The sequence below is a fragment of the Notamacropus eugenii genome, chromosome 2 (genome assembly GCF_028372415.1).
Source record: "Notamacropus eugenii isolate mMacEug1 chromosome 2, mMacEug1.pri_v2, whole genome shotgun sequence".
NCBI classification, from domain to species: domain Eukaryota; kingdom Metazoa; phylum Chordata; class Mammalia; order Diprotodontia; family Macropodidae; genus Notamacropus; species Notamacropus eugenii.
The window spans coordinates 191,754,892-191,768,930 of record NC_092873.1 but is presented as its reverse complement, the minus strand read 5'-3'; the positions used below and the strand labels follow the sequence as shown (position 1 = coordinate 191,768,930).

The 14,039-nt window shown below is 39.8% G+C and overlaps 2 long non-coding RNA genes across 2 annotated transcripts; both read left to right on the top strand.

Moving 5' to 3' along the window:
- Nucleotides 1-571: 571 nt before the first annotated feature.
- On the top strand, nt 572-4,238 carry LOC140522335 (uncharacterized). The gene is made up of 2 exons (XR_011973288.1): nt 572-965; nt 3,988-4,238. It is a non-coding gene; the product is annotated as an uncharacterized lncRNA (long non-coding RNA).
- A 4,526-nt stretch (nt 4,239-8,764) lies between these two features.
- On the top strand, nt 8,765-12,919 carry LOC140522337 (uncharacterized). The gene is made up of 2 exons (XR_011973289.1): nt 8,765-11,374; nt 12,544-12,919. It is a non-coding gene; the product is annotated as an uncharacterized lncRNA (long non-coding RNA).
- The last annotated feature ends 1,120 nt before the right edge of the window (nt 12,920-14,039 follow it).

Here is a 14,039-nt window from a genome sequence, read left to right as displayed (position 1 = left end):
AAGTGCCAATTACCCAACCATGAGCAGTGAGTGGTGATGGAGGTATGAGGGAAAATACAATCAGCTCTGGAAAAGGTGGCCAGGGAAGCGATGGGGTCAGGAGAGTGATAGGTCTTCGTAGGAACAAGATAGAACAAGCAAGGAAGTAAAGGTTTAAGATGAAAACCTAGTTTGTTACCTATGAAACAAACATTCTGAAAAACACCGTGGTAATGCTGGGTACCTCTTACCCGAGTAGGGAGTTGGAGGGGATTTGGTTTGAAGGGCATGGAAACAAGGGAACAGTAATATGGGATGGAGAACAGGGTTTGAAAAGTGATAATGAGGGGTTTAGAATCACTGGGAAAGGGTGGGTATGATAGGGTGGAAGCATGTTCATTACTGAGGAATGAGTTCATTTGGCTTATCAAGTGGTATCAGGATGTCAGGTGGCTGGCTGTATATGACTAGAAAGCTGGGGGTGGGGAGAGTGTGAAGGGATATGGAAGACCCTTTACTGGGGCCAACACAAACCCTATGGAACTATATGTGGCTGGAGAAAACATCTAGAGTATAAGGGAAAGGTGTGAGGAAATTAGGCCTTGAAGCTGTAGGTGGCCAAAGAGAAAGAGAGAGGAGTCTTTCAGTTGGTTGCTGAGCGGAAGTGAGAATTCATTCAAAAGCAGGGTTAGAGGCCTGAGACCTTTATCTCCCCATAGGGGTTGCCAACATATGTGAACATGTGGCTCTACTGTTGCTTCTGTGTCCATTGTGTTTATTCTTCTTGTTCTCTGTTAGGTTGAAAGAGTGTTGGATTTAGGTACAAACTTGTGAGTTCCAAGGGCCAGAAGTCCATGCTGGTATCTGTGATTTTCTCATCTGTAAAATGAGCTGGAGAAGGAAATGGCAAACCACTCCAGGATCTTTGACAAGAAAACAAATGGAGTCACATGACTGAAACAGCTCAACAACAACAACAAACGTGGGTAAGCATGGTGTTAAAGAACCACTGACTTGACCCAACCCAACAATAGCATAAATACTTTCCCACTTGTCTACTGGCCATGTTGCATTCGGAAGTGAATTTGGTGAACTGAAGGCTTTGTAGCAAATGCTTTAAGTATGAACTGACTCTTCCCACCAGTGGCTGAGATAGATAGATAGACAGACAGACAGACACACAGACAGACATAGATAGATAGATGACAGACAGACAGATAGATAGATAGATAGATGATAGGTAGAGGGATCATTTATTAATAATTAACATTTAGTAAGTACTTACTAAGTGCCAGGCATTATTTCAGTGCCAGGATACAAATATATGCAAAAAGAGTTTCTGCCCTCAGGTTGAAGTGACTATGGCAGATAATGCTTCTTCAAATGGAGATTCCAGAGATAAGTTCACTAATTAGAGCAAAAGGCTACAGAAATGGAGATGTTGCTGTCATGAGAAAGACATGGATGCAGAGGTGGAGAATTAATCAGAGTAGTCATGGGCTGGGATGAGTTTGGAGACATGGTTGGAGTGGGTACTTGGTCTAATGGGGGCTCCAGTGATGAACTCTGACTGGAGGAATAGGCTGTCAAGAAAGGAACTGCCAGAATTAGAAGACCAATACTGGAGTGGGGACTTAAGCCAATGGCATTAGAAAAGAATACCATCCTACCCTTCAGGGGGAACCCTTATGGGAAAATGCAGTCTTCCCAGGTACCAGACTTAACAGTGAGAGTAGAAGTTGGGATAAGAATAGCTCAGAATAAATAAACTCTACATACATAATATTATATGGGTCAGTCACAGAGCAAGCACAAGGGATAACCAATGACTATTGGAGTTGGCATTCTCAACTAATATCCTTTTAACACTGAGAGAAGATGAGGAAGACTTCCAGCATGCTGAGTGGGCTTCTTGTGATGATGTGGAAAAACAGAAAAGCCACACAGTATGGTTGGGATCTGTATCACTGGAGGAACACTCAGAGGGAATTAGATCATAGAGCCATCGTGATTCACAGATCTTTTACCAGCAGAGTGTTGGAGAATAAGGGCATTAGAGATATAAAACAAAATGCTATGTGAGCTTGGTCAGAGGGTGGGGCAATTTCTAATAGAAAATATCAAGAAAGACTTTCTGGAGGAGTTAACATTTGAGTTACACTTTAAAGGATGAGCAAGAAGTCATGTGAGAGTGAGATGGGCAGAGAAGGGCATATAGAGAACACTTTGAACAGAGGTATGGAGAAAGAAGTCAAAACCTGCTGGAGGAGCATATGGCAATCTAGGAATGTATAGTTTGTGGAGAAGAGTAACATGAGATGAGGCTTAAAAGGAGGTTGATTCCTCATCTATAAAAGGGGGATGTTATGGCTCAAAATGAGGTCCTGTGTGCAAAACTTAAAGGACTACACACATATTAACTATTATTACCTGGGAGGATAAAATGCAAACTATTTTCATCAAGTAAAATACATTAACATTAAACCATTCATGTAATAGCTAAAACTTTGTTTGATGGTATGTCAGGAATTTGCAGCATATTAGTGCTTCATTCTGAACATCCAATTATTATGGGATCATAGCTGTGTTGCAGAATTGGCATTTGGTTGAGTTCTACTCGGTGAAAGGTTGTTTGTCCCCTCCCAGTTTGATTTTTTTTTTAATTAAAGGGGCCATTCCTTGAATAACTACTTAAAGAACCCTATTCATTGAATGAGTGTATCTCACTCAAAGTGAGAATGTGATAAGACTTTAGCCTGACAGGGCCAGGGTCTCACATTGCATCCTGGGCCATCTCCAGTGGTCTTGAAGAATATCAGTCCACTGGAGCCAGATGGCTCAGGAAAAGAAAGTAAGGTTGGTGACCTTACACAGTCCTCCCTCATTCAAATCAAAGTCAACTGAAGGTCATGTCATCATCTTGATGCCATGGTCCTCTTTGAGAATGAAGGACAAACACAACAACAACACGGTGAAAGACCAATCAGACTAGTTTTTATCATAAAATGGTCGAAAGAAGGAACTATGTTGTAGGGAATTACGGAAAGGGGGACATCATTTTACAGAGAAGTGCTACAAAATTATTTTTATTTACTATTTGTGTGTCCTTTATACCTATATCTAATAATAACTGATATTTATGTTTTTGTTGTTGCCTAGGTTGCTTTTTACATATAAATTATTACATCTGAGCCTCATAATAACTCCGTGAAGTACATAGTGCAGGAATTTTTATCATCTCCATTTTACAAATAAGGAAACTGAGGTTAAGAGAGTATGAGTGTCTTGCCCAAGATCACAGCTATCAAGTATCAGAGGCAGGGTCTCAATTCACTCTACTCTTTCTCTAAAAGTATCTAAAATGGCTGGAGGTCACATATTTCTTTATTTAACATTAACTCCAAGTTTTCTTACTAGTTTTATCTAGTTGGTGTACATTGGGGGAATTACAGGAGACATGAATTGGATGGCACCTAAGAAGAAGGAAATTGGTTAAGATCTCTTATTTTTTCTTGAATTTATGAAGTCCAGTTTTTGAGTAGTAGGAATTCCCTTTTAAGGCAAATTCAAGCTTAAGAAAGACTACCCAGGCATTCTATTAGTGTACTATTGGGCTTGAAGAATTTCATAAGTGTTCAGTGAAAATGAAAAAATTAATGACATAGACAGAGGTTATCATTGGCAGGTTTAGCCTCTGCTTCGCAGGTTAGAAGACAGGATTTGGCCTCAAATGGTGCTCCTTTTACCTGATATGAACTGTGAGGTTTCTGGGCAGGTTCAAAATGAGGTAGAGATAGTTTGAAATCACAAATAACCTAATGTATGTGCACTGTGCTCCAATGGAAAAGATCCCTGGGAAGATTTATAAAAATAAATGTGCAGTGAAATAAGCAGAACCAGAAAAACTATACATCAGAGATGGGGGCCTACAGGTATGGTACACTGCCAGACTTGGTTGATATGTTGGTCAATTTTGTGAACTAGTATTTTCTTTTTAATTTGTTACAGGGAATGATTCTCTTGGAGGGAAAGGAGGAATAAATTTGTACATGAAGATGATGTAAAAATGAAGTCATCGACAATCTTCTTTTTAAGAGTCCTGGATTTGGAGTCAAATTTGGGTTAGATCCTACAACTTCTCAGCTCTGTGGTCTTGGGTTAGGCACCTCTCTTCATTGGGCCTCTGTTTTCTGTTCTGTGAAATGAATGAGGGTTGGACTAGATGACTTCTAATAAAGTCCCTTCTTGCTTTAAAGCTATGCAACTATTCGTAAGAAACTTGTGAAGGATGCCCTAAGAGTAGCAGGAGCAAAGAACTCCACTGTAGATTAAGCCCACCGCCAGTGAGAGTCAGAGCCAGCCATAAACATACAGCATTAATAACCTCTGGGACTTGTCTTCCCACGGATTTGTACTCCCTTTCCCTCCCTCTCCCACTCTCCCTTTATGGACATTTAGCATTAGTAATGAACTGATGCTCCAACTGCAGCCAGCCCTAGCAGGGTGGCTCATAAATCCTGAGTGATTCCTCCTAAAAGCTTTTGCAAATGCTCTTCATTTTGTGTGGGGACTGCTGTCTTTCAGTGGTTCAGCTTCCCCTCCCAAGGCTTGTCTTGGGATGGGGATAATGCATTTCCTGTATCAGGACACAAGACAAGGAAACTCATTGTGTGTCTATGGAGGAAGAGGACATCTGCAAATCGTGGTGAAGAGCGCACTGAAGGATCTTGTGAGAGGGACTTATTCTCCCAGTTCCATTTGGTTGATGAAGTAGATCACGTGGGCAGTGGGGCATAATGAGCTTCTTTAGCTGTTGCCAGTGGGAAGTTCACCCTATAAAATACTAAGGCTCCTGGAGTCACTGTGGTTACAGAACAAGCTGATTGCGTAAAAGAGGAGTTTTCCTGATTTGGAGCTGTCATTTCTGGCTGCTGAGCACAATATTCCAGTGTTAGGAGGCATCCTCTTTGTGATTTGGCCTCCAAGTCACAATTTTTTTTTTCCACAATTCAGGATGACTCGTTTCCCCCTAGGATTCTCCCAATGGCAAATATTAGTATGATGGGGAACTCAATTCTTGCAAAAGTCTGTTTGCTGGAATACTTTATAGTTTTTATCCCTAAAAAGGAGAAATAATATGCTACACATTGATACTACAAAATAAGACCTCTAGCTTTCTGTCCCTTCTCCTTTTGTTATTTTTTTTTTCATTCTGGATTTTTGTTTCTACCTCTTTTCTCTTCACTTAAATAGTTTAGTATCTGCCTCTGTATCTTTGTTGGGAATTGTTAATTGAATTGAATTATAAGAGAAATAATGTATTTCTTCAGTACTACCATAGTTTTAACCAAACAGCCAAAGACAAGTCAGATTCTGGGACTCTTCTATTAACTCTCTCTGGTTGACTCCAAGCCACTGAAGAGCAGGTAGGTAAAAAGCTTGTTTTTGTAACCTCTAAAGTACTTTAATGATTATCTATTGGATTGGATAATGAATAAAATAGTAGAATTGGAATTAGAACTGGAAAAAAATAACTTAGAAATTATCTAGTCCTACTTCTTCATTTTACAGATGAGGAAACTGAGGCCTAGAGAAGTTAAGTGACTTATCCAAAGTCATGAAGATAGAAAGTTGAAGAACTGGTATTTGAACCCAGATCCCTTAACTCTGAATCTGGTGCTCTTTCCACTATAACTTGTTGCTGTGAAAAATAAAATACGCTCAAGTTAAAAAACAGATAAGAAAGAGGAAGTGATTCAATTTAATTTAATTCTACTGAGACACACTATAGTAGAGTATGGAAAGGAGACCCTATATTTAGAGTCAGAAGACCTAGGCTTTAATCCTAAATCTAGTACTTATTGCCTGTGGGATGTTGCACAATCACTTTACCTCTCTGGGCCTGGAGTGCCAATGTGTGGCTATGAATATGCCAGCACAGTTCTGAATTGCAAAATATCAGACTCTCCACATGGAAGACAGAACCAAAACATTTTATTCTGACACCAAAAAGCCAAATCCATCATAATAACCAAGAAGTCTATACACATTACCAGGCCTGCCCACAAACAGGCCCCCTAAGCAAAGTGCCCTTCTCTCACTCACACCCAGCCGCCTGCCTCCTCTGTCCTTCCCAGTTCTGACTAGCCTGACCAACTTCCTCTTAGCTCTGCTCCAGCTCCACCTCTTCCTATTCCTGCTCCACCCTTCCTGCTCCACCCCATTCTGTTCTATCTGTTCAGCAAACTCCTCCCATCACAGACTCCTGTGAATCAGGTTTCCATGTGATTTAAGTAGATCACGTGGACCTATTAATGTATGGGGAAGATCTTCAAATTAAGCAAAAAGTACATTAATAATACAGGGCCTCAGTTCCCTCAACTATAAAATGAGGGAGTAGAACTAGATGAGCTCCAAGGTCCATTCCAACTCTACATTTATAAAATTATCAGAGCATTTACTATGTGTGACCTTGATGCTACTAGGTGCTGTGTGTATGTGGAATGAGGAAGGTGTAAAGGAATCAGAAGATATGGTCCCTGTCCTTAAGGAGCTTATTTAGGGAAATGAGATATATACAGATGACATACCGATCAATAAAAATACAATATTATTAAATAGAAAACCACAGACAAGGGCTGTAGGAGTTCAGAGAAGAGAGCTGATATGGGTTGTGGTTGTCAGGAAAAGCTTCACAAAGAGGCTAATAGTTGAGCTGGACTTCAAAGAAAAGAAAAAAAGAAGGGAAAAAAACTAATTTGTAGGCTGTCAAAAAGAATAGGAGAGAACTGAGAACAATCATCTCTAAAACAGGAATCAAGAGCTCACAAAATGGAAAGATCTGTATGAACTGACACAGAACAAGGAGAGTAAAACCAGAAAAGCGAGGAAATGTAATAACTACAAGAATACAAATGGAAATAACACTAAAGATCAGGTGAACTCAGATGAAATAAAATGACCAATCTTCTTGTCAGATAGGAAAACTAGAGGATTCAGGATGTTGCTTAGACTGTGAGGCTAGGTCAGGGCATGGGTCAGCATTACTCCGTTCCTTTTCTTTGTTACAGAGGAGGTAGGTAACTTCAGTTTCTCTTATAATGCGATTAACTATGGAGTCAGCAGACTACAGATAAAGGACCAAATCTGGCCCCACAACCTGTTTACAAAGACCAGTGAACTAAGAATTTTTACATATTTAAATACAATCAAACTTAATTTTAAAATGTCAAAACCATTCTTAGCTCCCAGGTCATATGAAAACAGGTGGGGCTGCTGCCATAGTCTGCAGACTCTGGGATAAAAAAAAGGAAGAAAAATCACAGAATTTCTGTTTTGGAAGGTACTTCAGAGGCTATTTAGTGTGACCTAAGTAAGAATCTCCTCTAATACATAGAAGACAAATGGTCACCCAGTATTTGCAATTATTTACACCCTCCAGTGAGGTGAACCTACTACTTCCCAAGGCAGCCCATTCTACTTATCAGTAACTCTAATTGTTAAGATGGTTTTCCTTATATCAAACTCTTATTACCTTCCTTGCAACTTCTACCCATTGCTCTTACTGAGGTCAAAGTCACAAAGATAGAAAGCTGCAGAACTGGTATTTGTACCCAGATCTCTTAACTCTGAATCTGGTGCTTTTTCCACTATAACTTGTTGCTGTGAAAAATAAAATAAGCTCAAGTTAAAAACAGGTAAGAAAGAGGAAGTGATTCAATTTAATTTAATTCCACTGAATCTCTTTTCCCCATGCCAGTCCTTGTATGACCTTTGGCAGGTCACTAAACCTCTCTTCATCTTCAGTTTTCTTATCTGTAAAATGAAGGGATTGGTCTAGAATCTAGACTAATCCTTAATAAATAAATAAATAAATAAGTAAATAAACCTTTAATAAAAGGATTTGTTCTGTGAAGGTTAGATTCCATCAAAGGATTACACCTGAGGACCTAGAGGGCCAGGTATGGCTTCAAGGCTGCAGGTTGCCCATCCCTGGGCTAGATGATTCTAAGGTCCCAACTACTCTAAATCCATGATGTTCTATGATCACACTGCTGACTCATATTGAGCTGGAAGTCTACCAAAATCCCTGGATCTTTTTCAGATGAATGACTATCTAGTCCAAACTTATACTAATAAAGTTGACTTTTTTTAACTGAAGCAGGGATGTTATGTTACCCCTATTATATCTCATCTTATGAGTTTTGCTCCACTATTGTAGCATATGAAGGTCTTTTTGAATCCTGATAGTGTCATTCGTTGAGATGGTTATTCCAGGGTTGTGTCACCTACAAATTTAATAAGCATAAAATCTATACCTTTATCAAATCATTAATAAAAATATCAAGCAGCAAAAAGTCTAGCACAGATTCCTGTGGCACACCACTTGATATCTTCAAGTTGATTCAAATCATTAATGACTTTGAATCTGGTCATTCAGCTGGTTTTAATTTTGCCTGACTACAATGGTTTCACCTAAATCTCTCCATCACAGCAATAAGAATAGCAGGAAACACTCTGTCAAAAGTCTTGCTAAATCTAGGTCAGGGGTAGGGAACCTGCAGCCCTGAGGTCACATGTGGCCCTCATGGTCTTTGAGTGTGGCTTTTTGACTGAGTCCAACTTTTACACAACAAATCCTTTTATTAAGGGGATTTCTTCTGTTAAGTTTGGATTCAGTCAAAGGGCTGCACCTGAGGATCTAGAAGGCCACACGTGGCCTTGAGGCTGCAAATTCCCCACTCCTGATCTAGGTAAACTATATGCATGGAATTTCCTCCACCTATCAGTATAAGAAAAATGTCAGGAGCAGGGGAAGAAATGATCTCATGTGACCTGTTGTCGATAATGACATTCTGGTTCTTTGTGATCACTAAAACTCCCTCTGAATATAAATTGTAGAATTTTCTCAGGAATAGAAATCAAGCTATAGTTTGCAGCTTTTTCTTTTCTCAAATACTGTAGCACTTCTCTTGTTCTTCAGTCTTTCAAAGATCATGGTGGCTCAGCAGTCACACCTGCCAGTTCTCTTGGTAAGTACCCTGGGTTGTAATTCAGCTAGGCCTAACAGCTTGAACTCATCAAGGAAAGTTAGGTGATTGCGTGACTACCTCATTATTTACCTTGGATGCTAACTCCCTCTCAGCCATTTATTCCTTTGTTGTTTCTAGTCTAAGGATCATCTTGTTGACAGAGAAAAAAGAGAAACAAAATACTAATTTAAAAGCTCTAATATCCATTATCTCTTACCTTCCACCCCATGTAGCTATCCTATGCTTTCTTTCACCCTCTTTTCTCCAACATAGCTACAAAAACAAAACAAAAGAACCTTTTTGTAGACTTTTGCCAGTCTTAACTTTTTCTGAGTATTTAGGCTGACCCTATATAGGTCTCACCATGCTTTTTTTGGTATTCATCTCTCAGTAACGTGCTCCTGTCTCTGGTTTCTGGACATGTTTTCTTAAAATTTAAGTTAGCCAATGAATTTCCTGTGCATCTGTATTGGCTTCTATGGACAGCTCCCCTTTTTTCTTCTCTATGCTACATTCTAAAATAAAATGTTCACTTCCCTTCAAAATTTTCCTTCATTTACACCTCAGCAACCCAGTTCCCATTATTAGTGACAATTAGATCCAGAACAGAAGTTCCTTCCAGTAGCACATCCACCTTTTGAAATATGAAATTTTCATTAAAGCAAGTCAAGAAATTATTATCTCCTCTGCTTATGACCAAAAGACAGAGACCTCCAGTAGATGTCTGGATATTTGAAATCCTCTCCATCATGCCTCTGAGTCAGGCTTGTTATCTGATTCAGAAAGGAAAGTGGGTAAGGGAATAAGCACTTATATGGCATATACTATGTGCAAAGCATTGTATTAAGTGCTTTTAAACATATTATCTCATTTGAGCCTTACAACAACTCTGAGGTGGGTGCTATTATTGTCATCCCTATTTTTACAACTGAGGAAACTGAGGCAAACAGAACTTAAGTGACTTACAAAGGGTCCCACAGCTAGTAAGTATCTGAAGTCAATTTGAACTGAAGTTTTCCTGACTCCAGGTTGAGTGCTCTATCCTTTGTGCTACTAGCTGACTCATTTACACACCATCTTCTACTTTGTTGGTATACCTTCCAAATTGTAATGCCCTAGGGCTATGCTGACTTGATAACTGAATGCCCACTCTATCTATCTGGGGCCACCCCAGGCTATTTGCCCTTCCTTAATGCCATCCAGATATTCTCAGTCTTTTTTTGTATGTAAGTATAACTCTTACCCCCATTAAGGCGCAAATTCATTAGGAATCTATTGGCACTCTATTGGCATTACAATAGACCTTGCTACTTTGACTGAAAAAAGGCTTGAGTGCTTGAATTCTTTCCAGGCAGACTCGCCCTGTGCCCCGACATTTCAGGGTTCCCAGCAACATCAAACTGCATTAGCCCCAGACCTGACTGTGCTCCTTCATGCAGATTATCTTCCATCCTGCTGCCAAACCACTGCTGCTACTGCTGTTGTTCCACCCTCCAAAACAGAATTATCTTCCTGCAGCTAGCTGGCCCAGATCCACCCCAGTTATCTGTCCTGCCTATGCATACATATACCACTGCAACTGAAATCAAATCAACAACATCTTCTGGAAAATATGTATAAATCAACTATCCTATTGTTCCTCTGATACTTCCAAGACCAAAATACCTTTCATGACCACCACTCTCTTAACTCCCTCTATTGGACTGTAAGCTCCTTGAGAGAAAGTACAATTTGTATCCCCAGAGTTTAGAATGGTGTCTGGTACTTATAATTAATTTTTTTCTATTCATCCATTCATTCACTCAAAAGTCTGACCACGACACTCCTCAGCTTCAGAAGTTTCATTGACTTCCTATTGTCTATTCAACAAAATACAAACTTCTGTGTGACATTTAAAGAAAAGACCTTTTAAATATGGCTGTAAAATATCTTTTCAGACTAATTCTGCATTACTCCCCCTCACACACTGCATTACAACCAAACTAGCGTACTTGCTATTCCAAGTAGATGGTGAACCATCTCCTGTCTCTATACTTTTGCCATACTGGTCCCCCTGGCAGCAATTCTTTTTTCACCCCCTCCTCTAGGAACACCTGCTTCTTTCCAAGGCTCAGCTCAAGTGTCACCTCTTAGAAGAGTCTTTTCCTCATTCCCCTAGTTGTTAGTGCCCCACTCCCCAAATTATTTGATATTTGTTTATATATGTCTTCTAATTACTTACTTATTTACTTAACAATTGTAACCACTGCTTGGTCAAAGGGGCTGGAGCATTGTGCCTTCTCCCTCCCTGCAAAAATGTTCCGAACCTCTTTTGCACAGCCTGGACCAGGCTCAGTCCTTGGGAAGGCTCAACTAAAAGAAAGGTAAGACTACTGTTCTTTCATTCTTTGGTCGTTATACCCCCTAACAACAGCACCTGTGGAAGATTTATTTGATTAGTTTTTGCCCCAGATCTGTAATTTCTTCAAAAGGAGGAGCAGAAAGTACTAAGCATACAATGTAAATAGGTATAGCACTGGTATTTATTTCCTACACACAAAAGAAATGCTAAATATTAAAGGTTTTTACAAGTCCAAGTTGACATAATTTGAACAAGTGGCAATAACAACTACTAGAGGTTTACCTGGAGATTGAAACTTAAAATCAACAACACATCAAGCATGTTAGGATAACTGAATAGAGATTTTACATTTCACATCAGCCCTGTTCTATCCTTCTCACAATAGATAACTCTGGCAAACCAGGTCAGAGATTTGGGCTCATCCTCTGGTCAGTGTTCATCTTTTCTGAGAGTGCTTAGGGACTCCTGTATTATGTACAGCCAGCACCATTTATGATGGTAAAACTCAAAAGGCCACCTTCAAGCCTGGCTACAATCATCTAAAGATCTGTTTATTAACCCAGAATCAGGCAAAGAAGTCCAAAGAAGAAGAGGGTCCCAGGACTCCAGGCTCAAGCTAGCTGCCATGTAGGAGCCGGTGACAGGGGTGGAGAAGGTCCAATCAGTCTCCCCCAACACACAACATTCTGAGACTAGCATGGTACCTCCAAGAGGGCTGAAGGAAGACAGGAGACAAGAGAGGAGTCGCTCCTTTTTTAAAAGCCCATTGAATCATTGGCTCTTCTTGTTCAATAGGCAAGAAGGGGGTTTCTTCCTCATTCCCGAAGCACAAAGCTCTTTAACACTGAGTCACACAGTAGGTCAAAAGTAGCCAGGGAATCCATCATCCCCAAAGAGACAGAACACTCAGTTGATATTTATCACTGTCATCACCATCACCATCAAAATATTTATAGCATTTGTATAGTGCTTTAAAGTTTGCAAAACACTTCACAAATATTCTCTCAATTTATCCTTGCGACAACTCTAGAAGTAGGTGCTATTATTAACCTCATTTTACAGATGAGGATATGGAGGCAGACAGAGGTTAAATGATTTACTAGACCCACAGCTGCTAAGTGTTTAAGGCTAGATTTGAACTCAAGTATTCTGATTCCAGGTCTAACACTTTATCCATTTTTTTACACACAGTCAACTTGAACCAGATATGGAAGCTTTTCTCATGCCCTGCTATATTTTTATACATTTTGACATTTTGTACCCTCCCCAAGGGGGGGCCATCTCCAAATCATCTCGATGTATAGGTGGCCACCAGACCCAGAAGGCTCCAGAGGAGAAAGTGAAGCTGGTACCCTTGCCTTCCCTCACTTAAATCTAATTCACTTGCAAGTTGTGGCATCACTTTCCTGATGCCCTGGTCCACTTCAAGAGCAAAGGACAAGCAACAACCTTCACCAAGCTCATTGATGGAAGTAACTGTCTCATTTTTGTCTTCGCATCTTGAGCACCTTAGCACAGGACTGGGCATGTTGCAGGTGCTCAGTAAATAAATACCTGTTGAACTGAATTGAACGGAATTGAATTTCTCAAATTATTTTTTTATTTCCTCTGTATAGGTGGTCTGTGCATATTCTGAAGATAATACTGCTTCTATTTCCAAATATTCTCCACCATGCTTTTCTCTGTTGGTTCCTATATTTCCTCACATAAGTACATCTTTTTAATATACAATGTTAACTAGCTCCCTCTTTGAATAAGTATGATACCCTTGCAGAGCCATATTCTAGTCATGAGTCTTATCCTACCAAATTTTAGTAGCTGTATTTGCCTCTTTGTGTGAGAATCTCTGGTTCACCTAACTTCTTATCCATACTTTATGCAAATGACTTGATCAGGTATTCAGCAGGTTTTAATAAAGGGCTACTTAATTATCTATATTCCATCAGAGGTTGCTCAGTAATAACAATCTCACTTTTATATTATGCTTAAATGCTTATCAAGCCCCTTTCTCACAAAAATATTGGGAGATAGGTAGAGCAAGTATTAGTATCCCCATGCTGCAGATACAGACCAAATATATTATGATTCTTATTGAACACTTGTGAGTATCATTAGTAAGTTAAGCACTCTGATAAATTTATGAAAACACCCAGTGTTTGTGCTAGAAAATGAAAGCCTAATCCTTTATTATCAAAAAGTAGCTTAGGGAGTTATCTTGGAAGCTAAATATTTAAGAGCAAAATATTTGGCTTCAGTTCATGATTTTTTTTCCTTCCAAATAAGGATAAGTGATATGTTGTATTAGAGGGCAAAAGGTCATCATGGGCCTTGTTTATTCCCAACGATGATTCAGATGCTGGATTGCAGCTCTCTCTGAAGAATCCTGCCTGTACTTTGTTAAAAGGATGAAGGCTGGCCACAATGGAGAGAGCCCCTAGGGTTTTACTTCTCAGGAGTAAGTATGGTGGAGGTGGGAGTCAGTTTCTCTGACTAATTCAAGAGATGGGAAACCTGCGGTCTCAAGGCCACATGTGGCCTTCTAGGTCCTCAGGTGAGGCCTTTTGACTAAATCCAGGTTTTACAGAACAAATCCTCTCATTAAGGGGATTTGTTCCATGAAGTTTGGAGTCAGTCAAAGGGCTGCATTTGAGGACCAAAAGAGCCACATGTGGCCTTGCTACTGCAGG